Source organism: Hippopotamus amphibius, chromosome 8, assembly GCF_030028045.1.
Source record: "Hippopotamus amphibius kiboko isolate mHipAmp2 chromosome 8, mHipAmp2.hap2, whole genome shotgun sequence".
In the NCBI taxonomy this organism is placed as follows: Eukaryota; Metazoa; Chordata; class Mammalia; order Artiodactyla; family Hippopotamidae; genus Hippopotamus; species Hippopotamus amphibius.
This window is the reverse complement of record NC_080193.1, coordinates 118856666-118871866: the sequence shown is the minus strand read 5'-3', so window position 1 is coordinate 118871866 and position 15201 is coordinate 118856666.

Genomic DNA, 15201 nt, shown 5'->3' with positions numbered 1-15201 from the left:
TTAGTGAAGTGTTATCTTAATGCCTAATTCTTATTGAAATACCATAGATGTCCACTGATGAATGTCTATTTTTGCCTGACATCTGTCAACTAAAAAACGACTGTATGTAAGGATAAGGAAGGGTGCTGACAATGCTGAGAGCTTAAGAATAAGGACAAAATCATCTTGATATTTTAAAAACCTAGTTACGAAGGTGGAGACTAAAAAGTGAATTGTTTTGAGGGCTATTAATATATAACGTTATTAACCACTTCAGTTGAAATTCTCAAAATAAGCAAGAACATTTCTAAAAGGTTAAATGTGGTCACAATGAACCCATTTATTTTATGACGTATCTCTGAGAACTTGATAGCTATAATTTGTTAATGAACTTATAACGTGCCTTGCTTCAGGAACTCTTTGACGTGAAACTGCCATGTGGGTTGGATAATCCCCATGGTTGGGTGGAGTAAGAGCAGAGACCTCATCTTGAGCCACATTCTTTTAATTCATTTTTTAAAAACCTCATTTATCAGTCACTACATAGATAAGCACAGAAGAATGGCAGCCAAATAAGCAATAGTGATGATGATAAAACTTACATCTGTAAAAGTTATTTTTTACCTTTTATCTAGGTCATTTTATTAACACTGGCATGCAAGTATAGTTAGGATAATATTATATGGAGTTTAAAACATCAGTAAAGTTGTTTCAGTTTCAGTATGATTCATTTGAGCTACTTTTGAGATTCTACTAAGAAAGGCATTAGTTCATTTAATCACACCTACAGGCAGTAACATTTATCAGTTTTTATTACAATGTGTATTTATTTGGTGAGCCTGGGTCTATATTACCTTGCATGGTATCTAAAGAATTCTTTCTTTCTTCTAAAGATGATGATTGAACTAGAAATCCATTATGATTACAGAGGAATAACAGAAAAGGAGGGCTGTAATGTTGAAACTGTTACCATGAATTCATTCTAGTTCTCAGAAAAAATGTAGACATGCTGTTCAATCATAATTCTCACCTCAAGTTTAAACAAGTTGTCATTCTTGTAGAAGAAAAAGAACTTTTGTGCGTTGTTGTTGATAATATACACTGCTCTGTATTAAGTGTTCAAAAGTAGTTTCTGAAGCAGCAGGTAATTCACAGATAGAAACGTATGACAGGTAATCATTGCTTAATGTGCTGATGACTGTACCACCACGGTGAAGTGGGCTTGTGTTAGCTCAGCTTGCAGATCCAATACTTCAACACATTTAAAAAGACTTGAAGCCATTCTCTTTTTGGCCGCCAGAGTGGAAACTGCTGCTTTTCCAATCATTACAGAATAAAGAATGGTTATATTTTGCTGAAAACATCCATTTGTTAGGATCCACTCTGTGGTACGATGCCTCTGCCCAGGAAGACCATCACAAAACTAGCTGTAATGCTGTTTTCTTGCATAAACAACATTTTTGTGGAAGATATCTGGGAAATAAATTTATTAGAGCAGCAGACATCCTGCTCTCCGGTTAGGAGAGACTGTAATAAGACTTGGATACAGCTGAAGTCTAGCTGCATGTGCATTTCTCATTACCATGAAGGAATGTGCAACATCCAAATGTATTTCCAAAGAAATTACTGTCAGTTGTTTTGGTTATCTTATAATTACTGCTGTCTTCAAAAGAGGCTTTAAAAATTTATAATTCGAATAAAGGAGTTCTTGGTAAAAATTCAAATAAATACAAAGACAAAGCATTAAACAGTGTTTAGAGGATGCTGGTTAAGGATGAAAATTAGCTGAATTATTATCAGTATGCCAAGGAACTTGAAGGCCTTTTGCCTTTTATGGAAGTATGATTTCTGAACAGGGTTTGGGAAGTGTCTGTATGTTACCTTTTAGTTCTTCCCCAAGTTTATTAGATTTCTTGCATTATCTCTCAAATGACATGATTCATTCTTTAAGATACTGTAGTCTTTTCCCTAACCGTAACTCTTCCTGAATAAACTTTTTTTCAAGCCCACACTACCTGGTAGAGATAAAAGGCTATTTTAGTCAGTATTTTCTTTGAAATGTATTTTCTTTACATCTCATATTTCAATTTCCCACTATTCATTTTTTTCCCTTTGCTTCTGAAAATTGACAAAAGTTACAGATTTTGTTCAACATGTTCTGCCACACCTGATGGGAAAGAATTTCTTCACTGGCTTTTTCCTATTTGACTATGTCACAAATAACTACACAGTCATTATTACTTGATTCCCTGTCTTTAGATTAAAAAAATGCGAGAAAGATACAAGAAGAAAGAGGCGAGGCTTTGGCTTAACTTAATAATAACAACTCTCTTTATAACTCTTGAAAATGGTTGATTTTCTGTTTTATTGGTAGACTTAAAGTTGTATTACTATTGTAAGAAGAGAGAGTTTCGATTGTTTACAGTAGCTTTTCAGTCAAGATTATCATATCCAAATTGTTTCTTGGGTGTTTCCATATTGTTTCCCATATATGGTGATACTCTAGAAGGACACATAGGACTCAGCATATAGTTGTATTTATGGCTAAGATTTCACAGTGATATATTAAAAATATGCAACTAGATCAATAAGGCAAAAAGACACAATAAAATTCTGGATGAATCCAGTTTTATCAGTTAGGGAATGTTAGAAAAGCCAACTCTGAGATGCCATCCAAGGGCCAAACTTGCAAACAGATCTTTCTAAAGATGGACGCCTCAGGCCTGCTTTGTTCTCTTTTCTGCACAAAGGTGTGTGGTGCGTACTTTAGCCCATAATTTTTAATGATATAAAGAATACTCCTTTATTCTATCCTGCATGCTTGCTCTTTCTTCCTCTCCCTGTACTCATGCATGCACTCGTATGTTTCTCTTTGTGTGTGTGTGTGTTGCTAGATTCCTTACTCCATGGAAGAAGAAACTTCTCTTTGAAATACCCAGCAAAGTTGTGTTAATTGATACAGCAAGGGAGACCACAAACCATGGTAACAACTAGATAGTGATTTTGAGGGAAAGTTCTAAGAAAATTACAGGTCTCTTTTGGATCAGACACTGTCAGGAAGAAGGGGCAATTCAGCAATTGATTTTTTTTAAATGCTTTATTGATTTTACATTTATTATATTTTACACAAAACACTTTTATGTAGGAGGCTGGAGGAAAGAAACAGGGTTACAATTATCACCAGGGAAAAAAAATAGTCACTCTTTAGTGAGGAGAGGAGAAGGGAGCATACCTGGTGTTCTGTGGCTGCAACGTCTTTGTTTTTCTCTCTTCCAGCATCATGTTGGAGTGTTCTTGTCTTTGTCTTGCCCTATTGTGGTCAAGGAGAATCCTTACCAGATATTGATATTTTGTGAAATTTCTTATTAGCATAAAACTTTAAAAAATGTGTTTATCCTTGTTGTCTTAAAGCATCTACTAGAACCTTGTATACAGTTGGTAATTTATAGTAGTTAACTCACCATTCCTGGTTCCCACTGTCAATGACATGGATAAACACCATATCACCCACTTTACCTAGCCATAACCATTCTGGTAGAGAATCTCCTTTTCTGAGGTCAAATGTCTGAAGGACAGCCATATATTTTTGTCAAAAGGAATGATAAACAGATGTTGTTACTACAGAGTTTAAGAAATCTGAATACCCATAGCTCTGTGTCCCTCAACATGAACAACAGAGTAATACAGTCTACCAGCAAAGGAAGCTTAACATTTGTTATACAAATATAAGTATGGAGTATGAGTGAGTATCACTGCTTTATGAGTTCAACGATTATATTTCCAACTATTTAGACTTGATGGGATTGAGGGAGAGGCAACATCTTCTGTTTGGTTATGCTTAATCAACCCTATTAAACTTGAGCGTATGTTTAGTGTAAACAGGCATGGGGTCTTAGAACATTCTACAGAACCAATTTCCATTCTGGCCCTGATGACCCACTCTCATGGATTTCTCACACTTTCTCCTTTCCTCCCCCTTATCTCTTCTTCCTCTCTCTACATAGCCCCTTGGAAAGTTTAATTAATGTTTTGCCTTCACAGGTCCCACCAAGTAGAAAATTTTTTCTAAGAGTTCTGGGTCATTCTCAGTTTAAGCTCAGCATTTGCACTTTTACTATATATAACAGATCTGTAAGCATATGCTGTGTTGCTTTGTGTGTCTTTAAACATTTATATAAATGTAATCATGCTTTTACATATTGGTATATATCTTGATTTTTTTCATTCAATGTTATGCTTTTGATATTTATCCAGGTTGCACATTCAGATTTAATTATTTTAACTCCTGTGCCATAGAAAAGAGTATGTTAGCTTCTAGATAAATAATCTGAATATCTTTAATCCTTCTCACTCTAGGATCACTCTTTACTATTAAAATGTATAGCACAGGGAACTATAATCAATATCTTCTAATAACTTATAGAAAAGAATCAAAACAGGAATATATGTATATATGTATAACTGAATCACTTTGCCATATACCTGAGCCTAACACAATATTGTAAATCAACTATATTTCAGTGAAAATTAAAAAATAATATAAGCCCCCTGCCTCAGTGACTGCATGTGGTCCAGCCCTCTCCCAAAGTTTATTGAGGATTCCCAATAATACTTCCACCCAACCAGTTGTCAACTATCACAAGAATTCATGAGCTTTCAGTGACTTCTGTAAAAGATACTTGTTGATGTACTCCAAGAAAAGAGAAAAGTATGCTTGAGTGAACCAAATTAACTCCAATTAAAAAAAAATCTTATTTGACAGACTTTTACAAAACTGTTCACATTTTTTCTGAGTTCAGCTAGAAGGAGTCTGTCACTAGAATTAAAAATAACTCTGTCCCCAGAATTCCATAATAGTTAAGAAAGTTCAAAAGAATAAAAATGTTTAAAGATAATACTGCTATTACTACAAAAAGGCTTTAGATACATAGGTATAAACTATTTTGAAAATGAGTTTTAACTGCGTTCATTGTGTGTAATAATCATATAAAACAAGAATTTGGAGATTAATAATGAAGGTATAAAAGGTTGCACTGAAATTGTAGGTCTTAACATATTCTAAAATTTGAAACTTCTAGAAAATGTGTTTTCTCACTTTGTGACATATTAGATGACCGCTTTGTAGTTTCATCTTTTACCACCATCTAGATAAGCTGAATGACATGCTTTATTTTCTCTCTCCTTTTTTTCATCTATTCTTTTGGGTATTGTGGCATATTTTGTTGGCAGAGGATGTCATAACTTTTGTTCTTTCTAAAGGAAGTATCTTCACTTTTGTCATGGGGCTGGCGAAACTTTTATTTTTTTAAATGAATCTGGTCCATGGACAGGTGGTGTGCTGAGCTTTAAACAGCTTGATGAATGATTTGGCTCTGCGTAGCAGTGTCAAATAATGTATCTCAGTTGGCAGTCTCAATGAAACAGAATACGGCAGTCGGTTTGCTGTTATATATTAGTCCTTGCGCCTACTCGACTTCCAGCTGTGCATGCTAGGCATAAATCCTGCCCTTCCTCTCCCTGTGCCAGTAATTCAGCCAGGCCTGCCCATTCAAGTCTGTTTACCTAACGATTGCACGCCCCATCAGGAGCCACTTCTGTCACTGGGCAGATGTATATGTTCTTTACTTGCTGATATACTAAGTAGTATGATTCTAATCAACCAATTTTCTGGGACTAATAATGGAGGATAGAGGGAGTTCATGCTTTTTAAAGCCCTCTCCTATGAGGAAAAGAGTTTAATTTTAAGGAGCCGGTGAATTTACACTTATACTTCAATAAGTATAACAATAATAATAAGCATAACAATACTTATATCAAAAATTTCACCATATTCTCTCTAGAATTATGCTTTTGTTACTATTATAAAAATTATTTGCTTTTTTCTTCTTTATAAACAAATAGGGTAAAATCCACTCATCTAAAGGAGTAATTATATTATTCAAGGGCACTGAAAACTTCATGACAATATTTGCCTTTTAATTTTATCCTGTAGACCACAGGGAGATCTTTAAAGGGAAGATTAGTTTTTATCACTACTACTACTTCTACTACTAGACTAGTTCCCTTCCCCCCCATCATCATCATCATCATCATTATTATTATTTTAATTTATGAAGATGTTCTTCTGAGATAATAGAGGAAGGATGACCAAATGATAGCAGGGAGGAAAAAAAGACTTGTTTGGAGTGGTGTTAATCATGATTTGGGGAACATTTGAGAGGTTTTGAATTAGAATTATTAGAATCTTTTAGCTAATCAAATGAGAAGAAGGGATTGTGTAGAGGGAGAGAGCAAGAGAATAGTAATTATAGCAAGATGCAGAGGTGAGGGAGACAGATAATGAACTTAGTTTGAGACACATTTTTGAGGTAAATATTAGATATCAATGTACAGTAGACAATTTGTATGTATAGACTAGGGTAGATGTCTGGACTGGGGATCATGGAAGTGGAAGTCACAGGGAGTATGTTTGGTGACTGAAAGAATGAAAAGCAGATAAATTACGAAATTTTCATATCAAAGGTCTACAGCTATGCTGCTCAATATGATAGTCACTGGCTTCATGTGGCTATAGAACATTTGAAATAGTATGAACTGAGATGTACTTTAAGTATAAAATGCACATTGGGAAAAGTTAGAACAAAAAAAGTACAATATCTCATCAAAATGTTTAAACCAATCACATATTTGATCATTGTTTAATTCAATAAATCCAAAATATTATTAAAATTAATTTCACTATTTAATACAGCTACTACAAAACTTTATTCATGTGGCTTGAATTTTATTTCTACTGAAGAGTACTTTTCTACTAAAGTAATGCTTTCGCGCAATGGCTCATCATGATCTAGCCTGTTACCTTACTAAATTCACTTTTTATTCCTTGCATGTCTTCTCCATCCAGCCAGCTGTGAACTAGTCCATTTCCACATCATGTTGTTTCAGATATGTAGCCTTTTGCACACGTTGCTCTCAATTTTGGCAGTGCCCAGCTCTTCCTTATACATTTTTGTCCTTTTAGGTTGGCTTTTCAAAGAGAAGACACTTAGATTTAATGAATAAAAAATATTATTAGAGATTCTTGGAACTATTTTTCAAGAAAATAGAGGGGGCAGAATAACAAAATGAGTCCATGTACACATCATCCCATTTTGCTACTATCAACTCAGGTCCAGTCTTATTTCTGTATTAGCAACTTCCTGCTCAGATAATTTTGAGGAAAACCCCAGAAGGCATTTAAGTTCATCTATAAGTATTTTAATGTGTACCTCTAAAACAATGAAGACTATTTATAACTCCAATAATCAAAATTCTTTAGTATCATTGAATGTAAATGACAAAGTTTTGATTTCTTTTTTCCAAATGGATTGTTTAAATCAGGATCCAAGTAAGGCCTATCTATTGCAATTGGTTGACTAATGACATTAGTCTTATAGGTTATTTGTCCATCTGTTTTTTTGGTAATGTAATTTATTTGTAGAAGAAACTGAGTCATTTGACTTACAGAATTTTAATAGTCTATATTTCTATATTTTTTCCATCCCCACTGTTCAATATCTTCCTCTATATGTTGTTAATTCTAGAAACATGATCAGATTCAGATTTTTTTTAATAAAGAATACATCACTGGTGATGTGTGCTTCCATTAGGAGGTGTATAATATCTAGTGTTTTGTTTTGTTTTTCTTTTTAGAGATGTTAGTAGCCACTGATGATCTTTGACCACATTCGTTAGTTACTTAGGATTTGCAAATTGGTAATTTAAAAATTCTATCATTCCTCAATTTTTAGCTAAATGGTTCTGTAAAGAGAAATCCTTCCTTGTCAACTAATTGATAAATTTTAGGATCTGTTCATACAGGAAAGGAAGGTTAAATGCATGATTCTTTCCTTACATTCCATTTCTTTTCAAACAAAGCTTTACTAGCATTCTTATTTTTAAATTAATTTTTATGGTGTATAGTTGATTTGCAGTGTTGTGTTAGTTTCTGCTGTATAGCAAGTGAAATAGTTATTTTAGATTCTTTTCCCATATAGGTCATTACATTGAATATTGAGTAGAGTTCCCTGTGCTATGCAGTAGGTTCTTATTAGAATCTATTTTATATACAGTACTGTTTATATGTCAATCCCAATCTCCCAATTTATCCCTCCAGTTCCCCTTTCCCCCCAGGAACCATAAGTTTGTTTTCTACATCTGTGTCTCTATTTCTGTTTTGTAAATAGGTTCATTTGTAACATTTTTTAGATTCTGCATATGTGATATCATATGATAGTTGTCTTTCTCTGACTTCACTGCAGATGGCATTATTTCATTCTTTTTTATGGCTGAGTAATGTTCCATTGTATATATGTACCACATCTTTATCCATTCCTCGGTTGATGGACATTTAGGTTGCTTCTATGTCCTTGCTATTATAAATAGTGCTGCAATGAACATTTGGTTACATGTATCTTTTCAAATTATGTTTTTTTCCAGATATATGCCCAGGAATGGGATTTCTTGATCATATGGTAGTTCTAATTTTAGTGTTTTAAGGAACCTCCATACTGTTTTGAGAAGTGGCTGGATCAATTTACATTCCCGCCAACAGTGCAAGAGGGTTCCCCTTTCTCCACACTCTCTCCAGCATTTATTGTTTGTAGATTTTTTGATGATGGCCATTCTGACCAGTGTGAGGTGATACCTCATTGTAGGTTTGATTTGCATTTCTCTAATAATTAGTGATGTTGAGAATCTTTTCCTGTGCTTTTTGTCCATCTGTGTGTCTTCTTAAGCGAATTGTCTATTTAGATCTTCTGCCCATTTTTTGATTGGGTTGTTTGTTTTTTGATAGTAAGCTGCATGAGCTATTTGTATATTTTGGAGATTAATCCCTTGTTGGTGGCTTCATTCACAAATATTTTCTCCCGTGTGGGTTGTCTTTTCTGTGGGTTGTCTTGTCCTTTTGTTTATGGTTTCCTTTGCTGTACAAAAGCTTTTAAGTTTAAGTAGGTCCCATTTGTTTATTTTTGTTTTTGTTTTCATTACTATAAGAGGTGGATCAAAAGAGATCTTGCTGCATTTTTTTGTCAGAGAGTGTTCTGCCTATTTTTACTCTAGGAAATTTATAGTATCCGATCTTATTGATACATTTAGGCTTTCTTTTTCCTTTTTACCTTTTTTTTTTTATTTTTTACAATTAACTGCATATATTTAGAGTGTACAATTTGGTATCCCAATTTCCCAATTCATTCCCCCACCCCAACCCTCCCTGCCTTCCCCACTTGGTGTCCATATATTTGTTCTCTACATCTGTGTCTCTATTTCTGCCTTGCAAACTGGTTGATTTTCTATAGTCCACATATATGTGTTAATGTACAATATTTATTTTTCTCTTTCTGACTCACTTTACTCTGTATGACAGTCTCTAGGTAAATCCATGTCTCTAAAAATGTCCCAGTTTCATTGCTTTTTACAGCTGAGTAATATTCCATTGTATGTATGTACCACATCTTCTTTATCCATTCATCTGTTGATGGACATTTAGGTTGCTTCCATGTCCTGGCTATTGTCAATAGTGCTGCAATGAACATTGGAGTGCATGTGTCTTTTTGAATTATGGTGTTTTCTGGGTATATGCCCAGGAGTGGGATTGCTGGGTCATATGGCAGTTCTATTTTTAGTTTTTTAAGGAACCTCCGCAATGTTTTCCATAGTGGCTGTACCAACTTACATTCCCACCAACAGTGCAGCAGCGTTCCCTTTTCTCCACACCCTCTCCAACATTTGTTGTTTCCAGATTTTGTGATGATGGCCATTCTGACTGGTGTGAGGTGATACCTCATTGTGGCTTTCACTTGCATTTCTCTGATGATTAGTGATGTTGAACAACTTTTCATGTGTTTGTTGGCCACCTGTATGTCTTCTTTGGAGAAATGTCTATTTAGGTCTTCTGCTCATTTGTGGATTGCGTTATTTGCTTTTTTGGTGTTAAGCTGCGTGAGCTGCTTGTATATTTTGGAGGTTAATGCTTTGTCCGTTGTTTCATAGGCAACTATTTTTTCCCATTCTGAGGGTTGCCTTTTAGTCTTGTTTATGGTTTCTTTTGCTGTGCAAAAGCTTTTAAGTTTCATGAGGTCCCATTTGTTTATTCTTGATTTTATTTCCATGATTCTAGGAGGTGGGTCAAAAAGGATCTTGCTTTGATGTATGCCGTAGAGTGTTCTGCCTATGTTTTCCTCCCGGAGTTTTATAGTGTCTGACCTTATATGTAGGTCTTTACTCCATTTGGAGTTTATTTTTGTGTATGGTGTTAGGAAGTGTTCTAATTTCATTCTTTTACATATAGCTGTCCAGTTTTCCCAGCAACACTTATTGAAGAGGCTGCCTTTTCTCCATTGTGTATCCTTGGCTACTTTGTCATAGATTAGTTGACCATAGTTTATCTCTGGGCTTTCTATCCTGTTCCATTGATCTATATTTCTGTTTTTGTGCCAGTACCATACTGTCTTGATCACTGTGGCCTTGTAGTATAGCCTGAAGTCAGGAAGCCTGATTCCACCAGCTCCATTTTTCCTTCTCAAGATTGCTTTGGCTATTCGGGGTCTTTTGTGTTTCCATACAAATCATAAAATTTCTTGTTCTAGTTCTGTGAAAAATGCCATTGGTAATTTGATCGGGATTGCATTGAATCTGTAAATTGCTTTCGGTAGTATAGTCATTTTCACAATATTGATTCTTCCAATCGAAGAACATGGTATGTCCCTCCATCTGTTTGAATCATCTTTGATTTCTTTCATTAGTGTCTTATAGTTTTCTGAGTACAGGTCTTTTACCTCCTTGGTTAGGTTTATTCCTAGGTATTTTATTCTCTTTGTTGCAATGGTGAATGGGATTGTTTCCTTAATTTCTCTTTCTGATCTTTCATTGTTGGTGTATAGAAATGCAAGAGATTTCTGTGTGTTAATTTTGTATCCTGCAACTTTACCAAATCCACTGATGAGCTCAAGTAGTTTTCTGGTGGCATCTTTAGGAGCTTCTATGTATAGTTTCATGTCATCTGCAAACAGTGACAGTTTTACTTCTTCTTTTCCAATTTGGATTCTTTTTATTTCTTTTTCTTCTCTGATTGCTGTGGCAAGGACTTCCAAAACTATGTTGAATAGTAGTGGCGAGAGTGGACATCCTTGTCTTGTTCCTGATCTTAGAGCGAATACTTCCAGTTTTTCACCATTGAGAATGATGTTTGCTGTGGGTTTGTCATATATGGCCTTTATTATGTTGAGGTAGGTTCCCTCTATGCCCACCTTCTGGAGAGTTTTTATCATAAATGGGTGTTGAATTTTGTCAAAAGCTTTTTCTGCATCTATTGAGATGATCATGTGGTTTTTACCCTTTAGTTTGTTAATATGGTGTATCACATTGATTGATTTGCATATATTGAAGAATCCTTGCAATTCAGGGATAAACCCCACTTGATCATGGTGTATGATCCTTTGAATGTGTTGTTGGATTCTGTTGGCTAGTATTTTGTTGAGGATTTTTGCATCTAAATTCATCAGTGATATTGGTCTGTAGTTTTCTTTTTTTGTAGTATCTTTGTCTGGTTTTGGTATCAGGGTGATGGTGGCTTCATAAAATGAGTTTGGGAGTGTTCCTTCCTCTGCAATGTTTTGGAAGAGTTTGAGAAGGATAGGTGTTAGCTCTTCTCTAAATGTTTGATAGAATTCACCTGTGAAGCCATCTGGTCCTGGACTTTTGTTTGTTGGGAGATTTTTAATCACAGTTTCATTACTTGTGATTGGTCTGTTCATATTTTCTATTTCTTCCTGATTCAGTCTTGGAAGGTTATACTTTTCTAAGAATCTGTCCATTTCATCCAGGTTGTCCATTTTATTGGCATATAGTTGCTTGTAGTAGTCTCTTCTGGTGCTTTTTATTTCTGTGGTGTCCGTTGTAACTTCTCCTGTTTCCTTTCTAATTTTATTGATTTGAGTCCTCTCCCTCTTTTTCTTGATGAGTCTTGCTAGAGGTTTATCAATTTTATTTATCTTCTCAAAGAACCAGCTTTTAGTTTTATTGATTTTTGCTATTGTTTTCTTTGTCTCTGTTTCATTTATTTCTGCTCTGATGTTTATGATTTCTCTCCATCTACTGACTTTGGGTTTTGTTTGCTCTTCTTTCTCTAGTTTCTTTAGGTGTAAGGTGAGATTGTTTATTTGGGATGTTTCTTGTTTCTTGAGGTAGGATTTTATCACTATAAACTTCCCTCTTAGAATTGCTTTTGCTGCATCCCATAGGTTTTGGATCATTGTGTTTTCATTGTCATTTGTCTCTAGATATTTTTTGATTTCCTCTTTGATTTCTTCAGTGATCTGTTGGTTATTTAGTAGTGTATTTTTTAGCCTCCATGTGTTTGTGATTTTTACAGTTTTTTTCCTGTAATTGATTTCTAGTCTCATAGTGTTGTGGTCAGAAAAGATGCTTGATATGATTTCAATTTTCTTGAATTTACCAAGGCTTGATTTATGACCCAAAATGTGATCTACCCTGGAGAATGTCCCATGTGCACTTGAGAAGAATGTGTAATCTGCTGTTTTTGGATGTACTGTCCTATAGGTATCTATTAAATCCAGCTGATTTATTGTGTTATTTAAAGCTTGTGTTTCCTTATTAATTTTCTGTGTGAATGAGTTGTCCATTGGTGTAAGAGGGGTGTTAAAGTCCTGCACTATGATTGTGTTACTGGCGATTTCCTCTTTCATAGTTGTTAGCATTTGCCTTATATATTGAGGTGCTCCTATATTGGGTGCATATATATTTATAATTGTTATCTCTTCTTCTTGGGTTGATCCCTCAATCTTTATGTAGTGTCCTTTCTTGTCTCTTGTAACATTTTTTATTTTAAAGTCTATTTTATGTGATATGAGGATAGCTACTCCAGCTTTCTTTTGATTTCCATTTGCATGGAATATCTTTTTCCATCCCCTCCCTTTCAGTCTGTATGTGTCCCTAGGTCTGAAGTGGGTCTCTTGTAGACAGCATATATATGGGCCTTGTTTTTGTATCCCTTCAGCCAGTCTGTGTCTTTTGGTTGGTGCATTTAGTCCATTAACATTCAAGGTAATTATCAATATGTATGTTCCTATTACCATTTTCTTAATTGTTTGTTGTTGTTTCTGTAGGTCCTTTTCTTCTCTTATGTTTCCCACTTAAAGAAGTTCCTTTAGCATTTGTTGTAGGGCTGGTTTGGTGGTGCTGAATTCTCTTAGCTGTTGCTTGTCTGTAAAGCTTTTGATTTCTCCATCGAATCTGAATGTGATCCTTGCTGGGTAGAGTATTATTGGTTGTAGGTTCTTCTCTGTCATCACTTTAAATATATCGTGCCACTCCCTTCTGGCTTGTAGAGTTTCTGCTGAGAAATCAGCTGTTAACCTGATGGAGGTTCCCTTGTATGTTATTTGTCATTTTTCCCTTGTGGCTTTTACTAACTTTTCTCTGTCTTTAATTTTTGTCCATTTGACTACTATATGTCTTGGCGTGTTTCTCCTTGGGTTTATCCTGCTTGGGACTCTCTGCACTTCCTGGACTTGGGTAGCCATTTTCTTTCCCATGTTAGGGAAGTTTACAACTATAATCTCTTCCAGTATTTTCTCAGGTCCTTTCTCTCTCTCTTCTCCTTCTGGAACCCCTATAATGTGACTGTTGGTGTGTTTAACATTGTCCCAGAGGTCTCTTAGGCTGTCTTCAGTTCTTTTCATTCTTTTTTCTTTATTCTTTTCCACATCAGTGATTATCACCATTCTGGGTCACATAATCTTCCAGGTCACTTATTTGCCCTTCTGCCTCAGTTAATCTGCTATTGGTTCCTTCTAGTGTATTTTTCATTTCAGTTATTGTGTTGCATATCTCTGTTTGTTTGCTCTTTAATTCTTCTAGGTCTTTGTTAAACTTTTCTTGCAACTTTTCAATCTTTGCATCCAGTCTTTTTTCAAAGTCCTGGATCATCTTCACTGTCATTATTCTGAATTCTTTTTCTGGAAGAGTGCCTATCTCCTCTTCATTTAGTTGTTTTTCTGGTGTTTTATCTTGTCCCTTCATCTGGTACAAAGTCTTTTGCCTTTTCATTTTCTGTGTCTTTCTGTGGCTGTGATTTTCAGTTCCAGGAGATGAAATAATGCTGATACTGCTTGATTCTGCTTTCTGCCCTCTTGTGGAGGAAGCTGTCTAGGAGGTTGGTGGGTGCTTCCTGATGGGAGGGACTGATGGTGGGTTGGGCTGGGTAGGCGGAGCTCAGTAAAACTTTAATCTGATTTGGTGGGTGGAGCTCAGTGACACTTTAATCTGCTTGTCTACCAATGGGTGGGGCTGTGTTCCCACCCTGATGGTCAAAGTTTGGCCTGAGGTGACCCAGCCCTGGAGCTTACAGGCTTTTTGGTGGAGCTAATGGTGGACTCTGGAAGGGCTCACGCCAATGAGCACTTCTCAGAACCCCTGCTGTCAGTGCCCCTGTTTCCTTAGTGAGCCACAGCTGCCCCCCACCTCTGCAGGCAACCCTCCAACACCAGCTGGTAGGTCTGTTTCAGTCTCCTATGGGGTCACTGCTCCTTTCCCCTGGGTCCTGGTGAGCACACTTTTTTGTGTTCCCTCCAAGAGTGGATTCTCCGTTTCCCCCAGTCCTGTGGAGGTCCTGCAATCAAATCCCTCTGGCTTTCAAAGTCTGATTCTCTGGGGATTCCACCTCCTGTTGCTGGACCACCAGGTTAGGAAGCCTGACGTGGGGCTCAGAACCCTCAGGATTTCTGTGGTATAACTGTTCTCCAGTTTGTGAGTCACCCACCCAGCATTTATGGGATTTGATTTTAACCCGATTGCTCCCCTACTACCATCTCATTGTGGCTTCTCCTTTGTCTCTGGGTGTGGGGTGATTTTTTTTTGTTGAGTTGCAGTGTCTTTCTGTCAATGATTGTTCAGCAGTTAGTTGTAATTCCATTGCTCTTGCAAGAGGGCGTGAGCGCACATCCTCCTACTCTGCCATCTTGATTCTCCCTTGATACATTTAGTCTTTAATTCACTTTGAGTTTATTTTTTGTGTATGGTGCTAGAGAATATTCTAATTTCATTCTTTTACACATAGCTGTCCAGTTTTCCAAAGTAATCTACAGATTCAATGCAATCCCTATCAAATTGCCAATAGCATTTTTCACAGAATTAGGACAAAAAATTTTACAATTTGTATGA